Raw genomic sequence first — 19,682 nt, forward strand, 5'->3', positions numbered from 1 at the left:
TCTTTAAAATGTGCAGATATCTTAATGGTTCATATCCACATTGTCTTTAGCTGTTTGTCTTGTATCCACTTGCTAGGTATCCGCTAGGCTGATGCTCCTTCTCTGGAAAATGCTGTTTGTGTGGCGGCTGCTGTTATTCTGGTAATTGTTGTTGCTGTTCCATTTCTATTGCTAGAGAATGGTTGTATGTAGATGTGTGTCGTTGTGATAATATATTTGGTGTTTCACGTTTACTGTGTATCATCAGGGTGACATCTGCTTCACGCAGGTCCCTGGTTGCCACATGGGCTGTGTGTTGTTGAAAGCATTGAACATTTTCACTCTTACTGGCTGCCTAATACTCAACTCTGTGAATGACTTTGCAGTTTTATCACAGTGCAATTTGATTTTCTGTCATTTCACCTTGATTTTGCAGCATCTTTGGAGAAGCCATAGTTCTAGCATAAGGGGTAACAGTTTTAAAACAGAGATGAGGAGAAATTCCTTCTCTCAATGGGTTGTGAGTCGGTAGAATTCACTACCCCCAGAGTGCAGTGGATGCAGGGACATTGAATAAGTTTAAGGAGGAGATAGACAGATCTTTAATTAGTAATGGATAGAAGGGTTATAGAGTGTATGTAGGAGAGTGGATTTGAGACCAAGATGAGATCAGCCATAATCATATGAAACGCTGAAGCAGATTCAAGGGGCTGAATGGCCTAGTCTTCCTCCTGTTCTTATGCCTGTTACTACTTCTGGTCTCAGTAGTTTTCTTGCTCTTGAAAGAGTAGTTTGGGTGTAGTGTCACATTAGCCTTTGAACTGGATTGTTTTCCGTGTTTTCAATAAGTGTATTTTGTCATCAAGGATTACCTTGCAGAAGTCTGTGCTGAGTTCCCTCAATTTCTTTATAAGTCCTTTGGTGATTTTCATTGCTTCTTCAGCGTTTCCATTTGACCTGGGATTGTGTGGAAATGATGTAAAGTGTTGAAGTTCCCAATCCTTTCATTCAGTAGCTAAATTTATCCCTGTGAATTGAGGGACATTGTAACTCATCACAATGTCTAGATTGCCTTAATGACTAAAGTGTGCTTTCAGGCATTCTACAATCTTAGTACTCACTGACATCAGGTTGTCCAATTCCCAGTCATTGCAATAGTTGTAGATGGGGAGAGAAGGTAATCGGTTTGTGCAATTGAAGAGGTCTACATCAAGCTTCATTCCTGCTCTATCTGGGATAGTTTGCATTATAAGTGGCTGCTTAACTTGTTTAACATGGTATTAATTTCAAGCACTGTACTGGCAACATAACCAACGTTTTCTCCAATTTTTTTTCTGGCTGCGTGGGCCTCTGAAGTCTGTCTGTGGCAGTGACTCCTGGAACCAGAATTCAATGCTACGAATGGTGTGCTGACACCAATAACAGTGCACAGAACCTTGGGAGATTAGAAGAAACATTGAATGTAAGTATTTAGATGTTCATAGAAACATAGACGATAGGAACAGGAGGAGGCCATTCAGCCCTTCAAGCCTGCTCCGCCATTCTTCACGATCATGGCTGATCATTCAACTCAATAGCCTAATCCTGCTTTCTCCCCATAACTTTTGATCCATTCGCCCCAGGTGCTATATCTTGTCACCTCTTGAATACATTTAATGTTTTGCCATCAACTACTTCCTATGGTAATGAATTCCACAGGCTCACCACTCTTTGGGTGAAGAAATGTCTCCTCATCTTCGTCCTAAATCATCTACCCCGAATCCTTGTTCTATGACCCCTGGTTCTGGTGTGACTGGACTAATACTTCATGAAGCTTGCACTACTAATCAAGAGGATTTGAGTTCAACCAACTATGTCAGTTAGAGGGTTTGAATTCAATTCCTGAAAAATGTGGAGCTTAAAAGTTTGTATCAGTCAGAGCGACCATGAAGATGTCAGATTGCTGTAAAAACCTGACTGATTCACTGATGTGTTTTAGAGAAGCAAACCTCCTTAACCTTACTGGGTCTGGTCAATGCATGACACCAGCCCCACACCAACAGCTTGGCCTGCTGTGACCTAGAAAGCTACTCATTTATATCAAAATAATGACTGATCCAGGATGAAGCTTCACCATCATCAAGTCATTCCTCTTAAGCTAGGTACTTCAGGATTGGTCATGGTGAGGGCAAGAGGAGGTCGCTATGTGTGAGGCAGATCAGGGGATCTAGAAGGTAGAACTGGAGGAGCCTCAGACCTCACAACTTGCCAACAAGTTTGAACTTTTGCAGTTTGTTGAGACGAGAGCAGAGACTGCAGGTGGCAAATTGACCATAACACCATGGTACAGGGAACCATTTATGTGGGGGGGTAATAAAATAGAATGCAGTTGCAGCAGGGGATAATACCATGAGGGAGATAGACACTGTCCTCTGAAACCGAGACGGGATATGGAGATAGGCTGCAGAATACCGTGGTTCATAGAAGCCTGGATAGCCTTGTTCATGAATCACAAAATATTAGCATGTAAGTACAGCAAGTAATTTGGAAGGAATGTTGTCTTTATTACAAGGGGGTGAAATGTAAAAGTGGTGAAAGTCTTCCTAGAGCTCACGTATTATGTACAGTTTTTGACTCCTTACTTAAGAAGAGATATACTTACATAGGAAACAGTTCACTGAAGAATTGGTCAGCTGATTCTTGGCTGCAAGGGATTTATCTTATAAGTAAGAAATGACCAGGGCCAGTATGCATTGGAGTTTACGAAGGAGGGGTGATCTTATTGATATGTATAAGTTTCTGACGGTGTATGACAGGCTTTGTACTGAAAGAATTCTAGGTGTAGGAGACACTGTAAAAAGTAACAGTGTATATTTGAGAGTTGTTAATCTATAGAATTCTGTTGCCAGAGAGCACTGGAAATTGGGTCATTGAATATATTCAAGACTGAATTAAACAGATTTTACATTGACAATGGAAGCAAGGATTATGAGGGACAGGCAGGAAAGTTGAGTTCAGACTGAATTAGCTCACACATGATCTTATTGAATGGTGGAGCCAACTCCCTTGATGAGGCAAATAGCCTACTCCTGTAGCTATTTGTCTTACATCAGTTCAAATATAACATAACATTAAGTACAATACAGATTAATTTATTTCAAAACTGGCACTTGGGGTATCTTACTACACTTCCACTCAGAGTTTGTATTAATTTCATGCCAACTACACATCCTAAGGAGTTTTACATGCTTTTCAGCCCCTCAGTCCAATATGGTGGGCATATCTTAAATAATGACCTTTCCTCATTGAGCCTTTGTATAGCCTGCCCCAGGCTTTGCTGAGTCCTTCCATGTGTAGTTGTGGATCTTGGAAAGTACAAGAGTTGGTTGTCAATAACTATTTGCATTTGAAGAACAGCCATTTTTAGGTAAAACAAAGATCTTCTAAATTGATGATCATCCAGCAGCAGCTGATGTTAATCTCGGTGTACATCCCCAAGAAAAGCCTGCAGAGCACATTTTGGAGCTGTTTGGGATGGATCTTGACAAAAATCCACTGCATCAATTTCTAGACGTTATTTGCAAATTCATCTTCCCAAAGGAGGTGGGAGTTGGTCTTTTCCCACTGCAGCTGCCTTGAATGCAACCTGTGGGTGAGACTCTAGCCAAGCAGAAGGGATCTGATAGTACGTGTCTTTATCACCACCAGCTAAGACGATGCTTGTTTTTAAGCTTTGGCAATCAGGCATTCTGCCAAATGACTTTGACAGTCTGCTTAGGGGCCATCCAACAAGACCGGCCATCCCCTGTTTGCACAGGGCCTTGAGGACATTGTGTGTGTATATTACTATCCGATGAACTTGTAGTCAAAGGTGCTTTTTTAACACAAGGGGTTCCCTGAGGGACAGATGTAGCATGGTCCAGTTGGTGCAGCTACACAGAAAGGTAGCTATCAGAACGCTGGAAACATTGGGCATAATTATTTCTCTTTTGTCTAGAGATTTATACCTTATGTCTTTCTAGATACAGCCTATTTAAGAACTCCAATGTGGAAGATGACTCAGATGACTACTATGGCATACACCATGAGTGTCGAGTACCTGATTACTGGGATCTTACCTTCGTTGGGGAGAGAGTATCTCTTGGTTTCATTTTCACCATAATAACTTACAGTTTTTGCAAACCCTGTAGTCTCTGAATCATATCCCCAACCAGGTATTCTGATGTAACAGTGAAGAATTGGTTGGCTGAATTCCACCCCAAAAATTTTGGATTTATTAATGATTACCTTATAGTTGTGGCCTTTAGATTTGGAGTCTCTGCAACTGGAAACACTTCATTATCTTTCCTCTATCAAACACTTTGATAATTTTAAAGTCCTCTACCTTGTCACTTCTCAGCTGTCTCTTTTTGAGAAAAAGAGTTGAAATAACTCCACAGAGGCCGATATCCCTTCACCAAATTATCCTTTATTTATAGATGGAGAGTCTTTGACACTGATCCAGCTCCCTCAGAGCCAGCTCTCAGAGTGAACAGAACCTCTGACACTCCTTATGTGTCAGCCAAGGCTCACCGATTAACAGCCCCGATCAGGGAACTCACATTCTATGAGGTCCACCTGGCCAACCTCGTTACAATCACTACAAGAGTCTCGGCCTTTACTGACATGTACAACCTTTCAATTCTGGTACCACCTCGGCAATCCTTTTGTACTTTCTCCAGTGCCCATGTATCCTTTTCTGTGGTACGGAATCCAGGATTGTGCACAAGTGATCTGTAACCTACTCAAGGTTCTATACAGGTGTAAAGTAATTTCTTGCACTTGAGTTTTCTTCCTCTAGAAGTAATGGAGCTAGGAACTGATTGCTGAACTTTAGATCATTAGGAACAGCAAAACTTTGTAGTGATATTCCAGTTAGTTATTTTTCTATAAAATTTCAATTGTTATATTTCACAAGTCTAATTTGGGATGTGAAAACTTAAAACAAATAGTTAACTATCAAGTAAGATTAGAACAACATAATGTTACAGCTTATAAGGTTGGTAATTAGATTTTATAGGAAAGACCCATTGCTATGGCAACATGTAGAGCTGCACTTTACCTGGTAATAGGGTTACTGGCTACTATTGCCTCCTAATGCTAATGTTAAGACTGAATGCAGCTTTAAAAAGCTGTGATCATGGAATTAAATTGAGCACATTCTGTACTTGATCAGAAATCCAAATCTGAGTTAATCTGAGTTAATGAAACAACATTCAACTTCCTAAATAATTACACACTGAGACATATGCCCTCTAATTTTGCTAATTTTGCAAATTGCTAACTGATTATGGACTTAGAATTCTTAAAGCAGCAAAAGAACCTACACATACCTGGCAATATAAATTACGGTGTTGGGATTTTATGGCCTCTGTTTTGTGAGCCTGTTTTATTACCTGTTATGATGTTGCTAACTTCCCAGTGTCTGTGCAAACTGCAGGGTTGTGACATGGATTTAAATTCAGATTGTCAACAAAATGACTGCCTACCTTCCGTAAAGCATCAAATGCTCTTCCAGTAATTGATTGAAAATTGGTTCACATAGCTTAGGGCTACTGCTTATGTTTAGATGTATAGAAAGGGAGACAGCAAGTTGGACCTTTAGGCCTAGAGATATGGATATTACTTACCACATGATCTCAGACTTGTAACTTCTACAATCTCAGTGTTCAAAACCAGTTAAGTGTAGTCACTATCATAATTTAGGAACTAGAACATAGAACATAGAACAGTACAGGCCCTTCGGCCCACGATGTTGTGCCGAACTTTTACCCGAAACCTAAGGTCTATCTAACCTCCACCACTACCTTATACTATCATCCATATGCCTATCTAATAGCCGCTTAAATGCCCCTAATGAGGCCGACTCCACTATCCTCTCCGGCAATGCATTCCGCACCCCTACCACTCTCTGAGTAAAGAACTTACCTCTGACGTCTCCCCGATATCTACCTCCTTTCACTTTAAAACTATGTCTCCTCGTAAAAGCTACCTCCACCCTAGGAAAAAGTCTCTGGCTGTCTACTCTATCTATACCTCTGATCATTTTGTACACTTCTATCAAGTCACCTCTCATCCTTCGTCGTTCTAAAGAGAAAAGCCCTAGCTCTCTCAACCTTTCCTCGTAAGACCTTCCCTCCATTCCAGGCGATATCCTGGTAAATCTCCTCTGCACCTTTTCCAACACTTCCACATCTTTCCTGTAATGAGGTGACCAGAACTGGACACAATACTCCAGATGTGGCTGAACCAGGCTTTTGTATAGCTGGAGCATAACTTCACGGCTCTTGAACTCAATCCCTCTATTAATGAAAGCTAACACATCATACGCCTTCTTAACAACTCTATCCACCTGGGTGGCAGCTTTCAGGGAACTGTGGACATGAACCCCAAGATCCCTCTGCTCCTCCACACTGCCAAGAATCTTTCCGTTAACCCTGTATTCTGCTTTCAAGCTTGTCCTTCCAAAATGAATCATCTCACACTTTTCAGGGTTAAACTCCATCTGCCACTTCTCAGCCCAGCTCTGCATTCTATCAATGTCCTTATGTAACCTAGAACAGCCCTCCGCACTGTCCACAACGTGACCCACCTTCGTATCGTCCACGAACTTGCTAATCCACCCTTCCACTCCTTCATCCAAATCATTTACAAAAATCACAAATAGAAGAGGACCCAGAACAGATCCTTGTGGTACACCACTCATAATTGAGCACCATGTTGAATATTTTCCGTCCACTACCACCCTTTGTCTTCTAAGGGTCAGCCAATTCTGAATCCAGAATGTAGCAGCCAATTTGTGCTCAGAAAGACCACACACTAAAATGTGATAATGGTCAAATAATACTTTTAACCATGATGGTTAAGAGATAGATATTGGCCAGGACACCTGTGAAAACATCTCTGCTCCTGAATAGTGGCATGATATCTTTTACAGCCACCTGAAGGTTTAGTGGAACTTTCAGTTTAATTTCTTATTTAAGAGATGACAACACAAACAGTATGGCACGTTAGTACATTGGGAGAGTTCAACCTAGATAATGTTTCTAGGTGTTTCTAGAATGGGACATGAACAATGCCTGACAATTTAGTGTCATTTTACTATGAGCAAATCCTGGTGCTATGCATCTCTGGTATTCTGGTGTGTTGGAATATGAGTTAATTGCCACTACAGTTATTTGATAGCTGCTGATGTTTTAAGATCTACACAAACCAATTTATCTTGCATTTTTATCACACCAGGATCATTCAAAAACATCATCAGAACAACTGAGCTCAATGATGTCTATACTTAAATCCAGGTATCATTCTTGTGTCATATCTCTGTACTTAAATTCCATTGTATCTCAATGGCTCTGATATGTTTGAACTAGCCTTTTGAGAACTTGAGATACAATGGAATTTAAGTACAGAGATATGACACAAGAATGATGCCTGGACTTCAGAGGTTAAGACGAGAGATTATACAAATTAGGCCTGTTTTCTCCTAGAATTTAGAATTTAGAAGGTTAAGAGGTGGTCTGATCGAAGTCTTCGAGACATTAGCACGAAAAGATAGGGTAGACAAAGACAAACTATTTCCATTCGTTGGCAATTCTAGAATTTGGAGGCATAGTGTGAGAATTAGGGCCAGACCATTCAGGAGTGATGTTAGGGTGAGGGTTAGGAAGCACTTCTATACACAAAGGATTGTAGAGGCATGGAACTCTCATCCACAAATGGCAATAGATACTGGACCAAATATTAGTTTTAAATCTGAGATAAATCGTTTTTTTGTTGAGCAAAAGTATTATGAGATATGGGCTAAAGGCAGATATATGGAGCTAGGCCATGGATCATCCATAATCTCACTGAATGGCAGAATAAGCTCGAGATGCTGAATGGCCTACTCCTGTTCTTCTGTTCCTATGACACAATTTTGTGTCCATGTGAGCAGGAAAGTGGAAATTTAATGAGAAGCAGACCCTGGCTGACACTAGACACCAAAAATAAGGGATTGGAGAACCCTGTGAGGAGATCATCTTAGATAGCTTTGAATTTGTACCAGCCACAACACAGCTCCAACTACTCAAAAAGCTGTATTTTCAGATCCCAAGCAATCACTGGACTGTATAAAAACTGTTTAAACTTTCCATAGCAAGTTTCCAAGTTTCTATTATTTTGAATGAATAGAACATGGTCTCCTCCATGAAAAAGAAATATTTCAAGGAGCAAACCAGTGTACACATGTGCTTTGATCTGTACACTGAGATATTTTCTATTTAATCCTGCTGCACTCTGCTGAGTGAACAGCTGACAGTACAGTTCCAGTCTATGAGTTATGAAATGCATTCCACAGGTCTGTGGAACCTGAGACTTGGAGCTGCAGTATAATGGTGGCCAACAACAAGCTAGTTTAAGGTTCTTGCAAAGATTTGTAACTCGGGTTGTGGATGAGGTTGTTGGCTTGCTCACTGAGTTGGCTGGTTATCATACAGATGTTTCGTCATCACGCCAGGGAACATCATCAGTGTGGCCTCCGATGAAGCAATATTGTTCTACTCCACTTGGTATTTATATAGTCCGATCTGTTAAGTTGGATTGTATCATTTCCGGCTCTGTTCTGTATGGGATTGTATATAGGGTCTAATTCCACATGTTTGTTGACTGCATTGCAGGTTGAAAACCAGGCCTCTAGGAATTCCCGTGCATGTCCATGGTTGGCTTGAGCTAAGATGGTCACATTGTCCCAGTTAAATTGATGACCTTCATTGTCCGAGTGCACTGAGATGAGAGAAAGTTTGTCATGTTATTTTGCTGCTAGCTGGTGTTCGTGTATCCTGATGGCTAGTTTCCTTCCGATCTGGCCAATGTAATGTTTGTTGCAGTCATTGCAAGGTATTTTGTAAACTACATTGGTCCTACATAGCATGGTTATGGGGTCTCTGATCCTTGTGAGTGTTTGTCACAATGCGGCTGTGGGTTTGTCTGCTACCATGTTTCCTAGTGGTCGTATGAGTCTCATTGTTAGTTCTGATATGTTCTTGAAATAGGATAGTGTGGCCAGTGTATTTGGGGGCGGTCTGTGTCCTCTTGGCGTTGTCTATCTAGTAGGCACCTGTGGATGAAGTTGTTGGGATATCTGTTGTTAGCAAAGACCTTGTATATGTGCTCTTCTCCCTTCCCGCGTAGTTCTGGTGTGTTGCAGTAAGTTGCTTGTTTTAGCAAAGTTTGTTGTCTGTGATTTGTGTTTTAATAACATGTGTTGTCAAATACTGAAGATAATTTTGACTGAAAAATATGGAATCTTAAAAACAGAAATGTGACGTTAAAACCAACAGAAGTACTGGTAAAAAAACACTTTGAGGCATTTATAAATATTTGGTCAGGTGTCCACAGCTTTATTTTAACATCTCTTTTCCTGTTTTAGAAAGTTAAATGCTATTCTGCTCAGTTTAAGAAACCTTTGTTCTACACATAGTCCCTTGTCCCTCTTATAGTGGAATCTATGATCTCTGCCCACAATATGTTCAGTCTATTGATCCATTCGTATACTGACAATTCTCATTAATAAGCAGATTTAACTTTAGACTCTTTTGCACACTATTATTGTCAAAAAAAACCTTCCAGAGCAGTAGCATTTCAGTAAATTAAGTTTGCTACCTACATGCGTTCCCCAATGTCCCTATATTAACCGAGTAAAATAGTTACCAGAGATACCTTGAGAATTCTCATGGCCATAAAGTTATGTTGAGTCTTCAATTAATATCACAAGAGCATAAAGTAAGTCTTTGAGGGTTCTTGTGATGCAGTGGTAATGTCCTTAACACTGAACTAGAAGTTTCAAGTTCATGTTCCATCCTGCTCCAGAAGTGTGTAAAAGCACATAGAGCCGTGGAGATGTACAGCATGGAAACAGACACTTCGGTCCAACTCGTCCATGCTGACCAGATATCCTAAATTAATCTAATCCCATTTGCCAGCATTTGGCCCACATCCCTTTAAACCGTTCCTATTCATATACCTATCCAGATGCCTTTTAAATGTTGTAACTGTACCAGCCTCCACCACTTCCTCTGGCAGCTCATTCCATACACGCACCACCCTCTGCGTGAAAGAGTTGCCCCTTAGGTCCCTTTTAAATCTTACCTCTCTCACCTTAAACCTATCCTCTCTAGTTTTGGACTCACCTGCCCTGGGGAAAAGACCTTGGCCATGGGGAGGCAATGGCCTAGTGTGTATTATCACTGTTAATCCAGAGACCCAGATAATGTCCTGGGGACCTGGGTTCAAATCCCGCCATGGCAGATAGTGGAAGTTGAATTCAATAAATATACATTCCACTATGGAGGAAACCCGGAAATGAGGCAACCCATCGCAACGGACCCCAGAGTTTAAAAACCAGGCGGGAAAACATACCACGCTTCATCAGAGGCTGCACTGAGGATGTTACCAAGCACGGTAACGAAACGTCTGCGGAACACCAAACCAGCTCGGTGAGCCAACCAACCTCAACACCCACAACCTGAGCTACAGATCTACTCCAAAACCTTAAATCAACATCTGGAATTAAAAGTCTAATGATGACCATGAATCCATTGTCGATTTTCAGGAAAAGCCCACCTGGTTCACTAATGCCCTTAGGGAAGGAAACTGCCATCCTTACCTGGTCTGGCCTTCATGTGACTCCAGACCCACAGCAATGCGGTTGACTCTGAACTGCCCTCTGGGCAATTAGGGGTGGATAATAAATGCTACCTAGCCAGTGACGCCCCTCATCGTGTGAATGAATTAAAAAAAAACCTATCCATGTCCCTCATGATCTTATAAACCTCAATAGGGTCACCTCTCAGCCTCCAATGCTCCAGCAAAAATAGCCCCAACCTATTCAGCCTCTCCCTATAGCTCAAACCCTCCAACCCTGGCAACGTCCCTTGTAGATCTTTTCTGAATCCTTTCAAATTTCACAACATCCTTCCTAGAGCAGGAAGGCCAGAATTGCATACAGTATTTTAACAGTGGCCTAACCAATGTCCTGTACAGCCGCAACATGACCTCCCACCTTCTACACTCAATGCACTGACCAATAAAGGCAAGCGTACCAAACGCCTTCTTCACTCTCCTATCTACCTATGATTCCACTTTCAATCTGAACAAGTTGTTTAGTAATATCTAAATAAAATCTTTGAAATTAGTGTTTGGTTATTTAAACAGCCCATGTGGAAATCTAAATCATAGCTATCAGCCTCCTGATCAATACTAAATATGACATAATATGGTTATCAGTGGGTAGGCAGGAATATGGAGGTAGAGCAGCTATGATCTTATTAAATGGTGCAGCAACCTTGAATGGAATGGCCTATTCCTGCCCCTAGCTTGTACGCTCATGTGATTTGTGAGGCACTCAAAATGACACAACTTTGTTGTGCAAGACTATCTATTTTAGTGGAATATGTGCACAAGCAGGTTTTCTGCCAAAGTTCAACTGACAGACGATCATAAACCCCAAAGAAATTTGCAGAGAATGATAGCAATAGCGCAATATCTGTTTATGCCCTGATATTAAATTTTACAATTACTAATATCTCTTTTGATGAATATTGAATGCTTAGAAATTATGTCCAACTATAAATACGTGTGAAAGCCACAACTGCTGCATCGAGACATGTTGTGATGTTATGCTGTCTAATGGGAGCTGCATCACGGCTACATTTTTTTCCTATGGCAGTAGGTGGTGCTGTTGCCTTCTGAAGCAATATTTTAAAGACTGTAAAATTTTACCTTCAGATGCCTTCTGTTAATGATCTATAGACTTTTACTTAACTATTCTGCAACTATTCCATGTGCTCAAATACAATCGCTGCAGGGTTATGATTGAATACACGTCCACTAAGATTTCACCTCATATATCTCAGTGTTGTGCTCTGAGTTTGCTTACACCACGAACAATTTTGCCTACACCAGGGGGATTATCCCACCTGTAATTCTCCCTCACCTTTAGATATTCTTGGCCCAGAATCTCTTCTAATCTCAAGTGGGCACTATATTCCAACATTCATAATGCTGCTTTCAAAACATGAGTCACAAAACTTTCTAAGGGCTATTATAATAATTCCGTTAACATGGCCTTCAATGTTTTAGATAGAGTTATGGTGGGAGAATCCCTACAAAATTTCAGTGCCTTCTTTCCTGTTAAAAATTTATTTTCCCCTCAGCATTTTTTAGTTCTGAAGAAATGCTTCTGAAGTACTATTTCTCATTAGCTTTCTAAGTAAACTTTGAACTCACCTTTATTTCAGATGGACAAGTCCCGGAATATCCTAATAAACAGTCCTGTCACCTTGCATATGGCAGCAGTTAAAGAAGAAAGCCCATTGCCTCACAACTAGAAGTGGACTGTAAATATTGGTCATGCCAGTAGAAGCTCATATCCTGAAAATGAATTATGCACTACTTACTGGTGTGCTACTGAGTTGTAAAACCTAGCACGGTACACGTGATAGTGGTTAGAAAATTGTGACACCAATTAAAGGTTTCCTTCTGAAAGCAAGGGCTTGTAAAATTACCCTTTAGCTTTGAGCCCTGCTCCCAGAAAGGGCTGCAATGGATTGACTCTGAAGTCTCTGGACTGTGGAAAGAAACTTCAGCCTGTGTTCTGAATGCCATTAAAGACGAAGTGAACATTCATGAACCGAATCTAACAATGAAACAGTTAATAGATGGTGCACAGTTGAGGTCCCATCACAGATTCTGGTGGGCCACCTCTAGTCATGTCCCGCCAATTATCCCTCCTCTCTGTTTTACCACTCAGCCAATTCCTTAACTAGAACAATAATTGGAACAAAAGAAAGAGAAATGGCCTGCAATTAGATGGTACCTTTCATGGCCACAAGACCTATTTTTAAATTATTTAGCACTTATTTTTGAAGTCTAGCCTCTGTAGTGACATAGTTTAAAATGTAATTGTTTAAAACAAACACCACCAATTCAGACAGAAATAGTAAGAACTGCTGATGCTGGAGTCAGAGGTAACAAAGTGTGGAGTTGGAAGAACACAGCAGGCCAGGCAGCATCAGAGGAGCAGAGAAGCTGATGTTTTGGGCTGGGATCCTTCTTCAGAAATGATTTCTGAAGAAGGGTCCCGACCCAAAATGTCAGCTTTCCTGCTCCTCTGCTGCTGCCTGGCCTGCTGTGTTCCTCCAGCTCCACACTGTGTTCCTCCAGCTCCACACTGTGTTACCACCAATTCAGAGTTGTTTTAACAATCTATAATGTTGCTACATCCCAGAATTCTCAACAAATGTGAGTGGAGCCTACTTGGGCACACTGCTTAATTTGTTTGTGATTCTCACAGAAAGTGACTTTAGGGAGCCACCGAATTTCAGAACCCACAGTAAACCACAGTACTAAACTCCTTCCCGAAATCGTTCCATTTTACAAAATCTGCAGTTCCAATTTTAATTCTCTAGATGGCTTCAAAGTCTTCAAAATGAATCAGAGTGCTGTTCCCACTACTGAGAATAGCAAATTAATCTCAAATTACTTCTTATCGCATTTGCTAGAAGGAGCAAAAGTGTTCAACTGATAATCTTTTTCTGGTCTGGAAAGAGAAAAGAACCATAAAGGTCAGGCATTGTTTTTGAAATGCTGCAAGTATTTAGGTGCAAGATATTGTAATTGCAAAAAAGTTAAAAGATTTGCTAAAACATTCCTCTGAAAGATGAAAATGCTAAAAGATAATATAATTTGTCAGTGAACAATGCGGTTGGGAAAGAAATCCTTCATCCATTGATTCTGCCTGTTTTTCTACTGTCCTTGTCTCCAAGGGTTGAGTCACCAACTTTGGACCATTGATTAGTCCAAGCTTATAGGCAAAGTACTGCAGTGGTTTGGCACTGTCTTATGCAGGATGGCTCCCACTCTTACTACTTGCCATGTGGGGAACTGGAAGATTATACAGGCTGATAATCAATCCACGTGGCCACATTATGAACACACCTTTCATGGCCAACAAGTCCTTGCCTGGGACCCAGCTCCTGGTCCAATGCAATGTTTAATTTTTTCCAACAAGCCATGCAAACACTTAACTAGCAATTTACCATTGATGTGTGTGAGCCATAAAAATTAAGAGAGCATCTTCTTAAATGAAACACGTTTCTGACAGAATCTAAAACTAGCTATTGATGGTCTTTCACCTTTGTGGTACTCTTTAGAAATTTGCTAGGAAACTTTATTGACTTATTCTCTGCTTCTTGAATACAGACAAGTATGTACAATGTACCAACTCAGGTCGTTTATACAATGCTATTTGAAATAATCCTAACCCCTTCTATTTGCTGCATGCATCTTTATTCATTCATGGGTTGAGGGCATCGCTGGCTAGGCAGAATTTATTGCCCATCTCTAATTGCCCAGAGGGCAGTAAAGAGCCAGCCACATATTTGGGAAAATGTTCGTTGTTTAGAGTTGTATAGCATGGAAACAGACCCTTCAATCCAACTCATCCATGCCAACCAGATATCCTAATTAATCTAGTTCCGTTTGCCAGTATTTGGCCTATATCCCTCTAAGCTGTTCCTATTCATATGCCCATCTAGATGCCTTGTAAATATTGTAATTGTACCAACCTCCACCACTTCGTCTGGCAGTTCATTCCATACACAGACCACCCTCTGCGTGAAAGAGTTGCCCCTTAGGCCCCTTTTATATCTTTCCCCTCTCACCTTAAACCTATGCCGTCAAGTTTTGGACTCCCTTGCCTTGAGGTAAAATGCCTTTCCCTATCCATGCCCTTCATGATTTTGTAAACCTCAATAAGGTCATCCCTCAGCCTGCAACACTCAAGGGAAAATAGCCTCAGCCTATTCAGCCTCTCCCTATAGCTCAAACCCTCCAACCCTGGCAACATCCTCGTAAATCTTTTCTGGACCCTTTCAAGTTTCATAACATCTTTCCTGTGTCAGGGCGAACAGAACTGAATGCAATATTCCAAAAGTGGCCTAACCGATGTCCTATACAGTAGCAACATGACCCCTACCTCCTACACTCAATGCCCTGACCAATAAAGGCAAGTGTACCAAATGCCTTCTTCATTACCCTGTCTACCTGTGACTCCACCTTCAAGGAACTGTGAACCTGCACCCCAAGGTCCCTTTGTTCAGCAACACTCCCCAGGAGCCTACCATTAAATGCTTAAGTCCTGCCCTGATCTGCAACACCTCACATTTATCTAAATTATTTTCATCTGCCACTTCTTGGCCCATCGGCCCATCTGATCAAAGTCCCATTGTACTCTGAGATAACCTTCTCCACTGTCCACTAGACCGCCAATTTTGGTCATCTGCAAACTTACAGACCATACATCCTGTATTCATATATAAATCATTTATATAAATGACACAAAGCAGTGGACTCAGCACTGATCCTTGCAACATACCACTAGACGCAGGCTTCCAGTCCAAAAACAACTCCCCACCATCACCCTCTGTCTCCTACCTTCAAGTCAATTTTGTATCCAAGTGGCTAGCTCTTTGTGGATTTCATGTGATGTAACCTTGCTAACCAGTGTACCATGCAGAACCTTGATGAAAGCCTTACTGAAGTCCATGTAGACAACGTCCACTGCTCTGCCTTCATCAATTTTCTTTGTCACTTCTTCAAAAAACTCAATCAAGTTAGTGAGGCACGATTTCCCAAATACATAGCCATGTTGACTATCCCTAATCAGCCCTTGCTTTTCCAAATACATGTAAATCCTGTCCCTCAGGATTCCCTCCAACAACTTGCCTACCACCGATAACAGGCTCACTGGTCAATAATTCCCTGGCTTTTCCTTACCAGCTTTCTTAAATAATGGCACCATATTAGCCACTTTTCAGTCTTCTGGTACCTCCCCCATGGCTATCGATGATGCAACATTCTCAGCAAGGGGCCCAGCAATCACTCTCCTAGCTTCCCACACAGTTCTGGGATATACCTGATTAGGTCCTGGGGTTTTATCCACCTGTATGCGTTTTAAGATGCACATCCTCCTCTGTAATATAGTTACTTTTCAAAGTATCACTATTTATTTCTCCAGATTCTCTAGCTTCCATATCCTTGTCCGTAGTAAATACTGATGTGAAATACTTGTTTATTTTCTCACCCATCTCCTACGGTTCCACATCTAAATGGCCTTGTTGATCTTTAAGGGGTACTCTTTTCTCCATAGTTACTCTTTTGCCTTTAATGTATTTGCAGAATCTCTTTGGATTCTCCTTAATCCTATTTGCCAAAGCTATCTCATGTCCCCTTTTTCCCCTCCTCATTTCCATTTTGAATATACTCCTACTGTCCTTATTCTCCTTAAGGGATTCATTTGATGCCAGCTCTCTATACCTGCCATGGTGGCTCAGTGGTTGGCACAGCTGCCTCACAGCGCCAGAGACCCGGGTTTGGTGGATTGGCCAAGCTAAATTACCCACAGTGTCTACGGTGGGAAATGCACAGATAGGGTAGGGGGTGGGTCTGAGTGGGATGCTCTTCAGAGGGTTGGTGTGGACTCAATGGGCTGAATGGCCTGCTTCCACACTGTAGGGATTCAATGATATGCCTCCTTTTTTTTGACTAGAGCCTCAATTTCTTTCGTCATTCCCTACACCTACTAATTTTGTCCTTCATACTAACAGGAACATACTGCTTCTGAACTCTCACAATGCCATTTTTCATTGTTCCTTTGGCTCCTGGATTTTCCTTGTGTTTCTCCTGATTACTATTCATTCTGCTAAGAAATTGGAAGAACTACAGAATAAATCTGTCCTGGCATTGTTTCACCAGTGAGTTTGCCAACTTCCACCAAAGTTCCAGAGAATCATGCGGAAAGATTTCCCCTGAGATATTTTGGGAATCTGACTTTCACTGGCTCTTTTGCCATCTTTTATTTCTTTTATCTTGCTTTTAGAAAAGTTGTAGAAGTTTTCTGATAATTGCAGATTTCCCATATTTACTCCAGAGCTGGAACTCCCATGGTACTATTTACTAGGTCAGACGTTTGTCTCTGAATTGCTGAACATTCAGTGAGTTTCTGGTTTCTCCCCAGGATCTGAAAAAAACAGCAGGAAACGATTAATTCTTTTTTTTTATCTTCTGCAGATCAACATCTTCTCATCGCAAAGCTTCAACTTTGGACTGGAAGGCAACCAGAACAATTTTTCCAATCCTTGAATTATCTATGCCCATTAATACCTGCATTCTAACTGCCACTCTGAACCCAATGCATTAGTTCCATGCCTTTGTTTCCCCATGGTCTACTCAGGTCTTTCTCTTCCTATTATCCCATCATTCCATCTTTCTTTTACCCTCTGGTCCAAGCGCTGTACTCCAATGATCCTTTCCCAGCCCAAAACTTTATATTTCCCTAATATTGCCCAGCTGATTGTCTCAGCCTTGATCCCCCATCCATATACCTATAGCTTCACCCCCATGACTTTCTCAGCATTTTTGTTCAAAACGTTCATCTGGAATCCGTGCCAACCTCAACAGCAGAAATTCCAAGGGTTGCATCCTGTCTCAGAAGCCTGCCTGTTAAACTTGTTCAGTGGATGCTAATTCTCCTGACTTCCTTCCTGTATCCATCTCCTTTTCCTGAAATTTGATGCAGGAGCTCATCACAAGGGAAGGCCACAACAGACATGCGATCATCAAAGCCAGCCCTTTGCCGATGGTAGTGATCCTGCTGACTGCCAGCAACGTTAATAAGTCATCAAAATGTTAAGAATGTAAATATTTTCACCGGGCTAACGATCCAGCGGTCCAGACTAATGGTTCAAATTGCATTGTTGCAGCTGTTGGAGTGATTTCAATGAAATCTGGAATTGTAAGCCAGATGCAGCAATGGTGACCATAGAATGTAGGAAAATCCCAACTGGTTCACAACGTCCTTTAGGGAAGGCAGTGTGTCATCCTCACCCAGTCTGGTCTTATATGTGACTCCAGACCCACAGCAATGTGGTTGATTCTTTACTGTTCTCTGAAATGGTTCCAGCAAGCTATTGAATTCATGGGTAAGTAGGAATGGACAATAAATGCTGGCATTGATTATGATACACATATCCCAACAAGGATTAAAATGAATAACAATCCATGTTACACAAATCACAATGCATAGTCCTTTTCTTCCAATCCCATCTTCTAATTCTTTCTATTATTCCTACACATTCAGATATAAAACATGCAATACTTTGAATACAGCTTGTGACTTCTTTCTAAAGCAATTAAATACCCACAATATTGAAGAGACTGAATATTTTACTTGTTTATTACACAAGTTTCATGGCAAGGATTGAGAAATGGTCCAGATGATCCAACAGCAAGATATTTGTTGCAGCAGCATAGATTGGAATTGTGCGCCAGGCTGTGTGGAAATGTAGGTAACCCCATAGGAATTACCTGGGAAATTGAAAACTTTGATGATCAATTGCCCTGTGCCTGGAACCCTCTGAAAAAGCCCCTGAAAGGTGAAGAATTTGGAAGTTTTCACTTAAGCTTAATGGTTGCCCTGGAAAAGTTAAATGATTAAAAAAAAACTGTAATTCTTGGGGAACCCCCAACTCATTACTAAAGTCACACCCCCCCAAACTATATCTTTTTGACCTCTGACAGCCCAGGATCCCTGACAACTACCAGCCAATTAGACACTTCTGCCCAGCTTGTCTGGGGACTCCCAGATTGTCAGCTGCCATCCCCAAGCCCAGCCCAGCCACTGCCCACAATCTAAAACCCCCGACCCCCACTCGAAGGCAACGTCAACACCACCAATCTGACACCCGACTAGAGATCCCAAACACTGCACCCCACCATGGATCCAACACTCCTACCCCATCCAGCATGTCAACCCCTGAATCTGATCCCAAACCTACCTCATCCATCAACTTGCCTAGCACCTTACCCACCTCACCCACCTGTCACCTTACCCAACTCACCCACCTGCCACCCTACCCATGTCATCTACCAGGCACCTTACCCATCTCCCCCACCAGGCATCCTACCCACCTCACCCACCAGGCACCCTACCCATCTCACCCATCTGTCACCCTATCCACCTCACCCACCAGGCACCCTGCCCACCTATCACCCTACCCATCTCACCCACCTGCCATCTTAACCCCTCAAAAATAGGGTTTCTGACCCTATGAAAATAAGGAAATGATTAAACTATGTTATTAAAAATGAATACTGCTGGAAATCTGAAAGAAAATAAAAGAAATGCTAGAAATACCCAGTAGCTCTGGCAGCATTTGTGGAGAAAGAAAGAAAGAAACAGAGTTAACTTTAAAATCCAATATGAATCTTCTTCTATACTCTTCTAGATTGAACTGTGTTTCTACATTAAAGTGAGTACACACCAATAGTATTTCATTGGGTATGAAAATCCTTTGCAGTGGTGTAGCGAGTTTGTGAACGTTTCTATACAAATTCTTTATTTCTTCTTAAACTAGTTTGTATCTTTTCCTCCTTATAAAAATATCCCTGGATCTTTACATATTAAAACTTCTGCACAAATAAAAGGTTTAAATTTAGGAACTTTATTTCACATTTGAATAATGGCAATGTTCCTTCAAATATTTCCATTACGTTTGTTAATTATTCTAACTTTTGCTTGTCTGAGCTCTCCTGAAGTCCTACATAAATTGAAAAGTGATTAATAGCTACTGAGAATAGATTGCAAA

At 41.3% G+C, this 19,682-nt stretch overlaps 1 long non-coding RNA gene across 3 annotated transcripts in view; it reads left to right on the plus strand.

Moving 5' to 3' along the window:
* LOC125485556 overlaps positions 1-19,230 on the plus strand; it is a 36,735-nt gene extending 17,505 nt beyond the window's left edge. For all 3 annotated transcript variants that reach the window (XR_007264266.1, XR_007264267.1, XR_007264268.1), the window contains 3 exons: positions 77-141; positions 1,336-1,441; positions 17,107-19,230. This is a non-coding gene — a long non-coding RNA (uncharacterized LOC125485556). The remainder of the gene's footprint in view (positions 1-76; positions 142-1,335; positions 1,442-17,106) is intronic.
* The last annotated feature ends 452 nt before the right edge of the window (positions 19,231-19,682 follow it).

This window comes from Rhincodon typus, chromosome 20 (genome assembly GCF_021869965.1).
Source record: "Rhincodon typus isolate 14 chromosome 20, sRhiTyp1.1, whole genome shotgun sequence".
NCBI classification, from domain to species: domain Eukaryota; kingdom Metazoa; phylum Chordata; class Chondrichthyes; order Orectolobiformes; family Rhincodontidae; genus Rhincodon; species Rhincodon typus.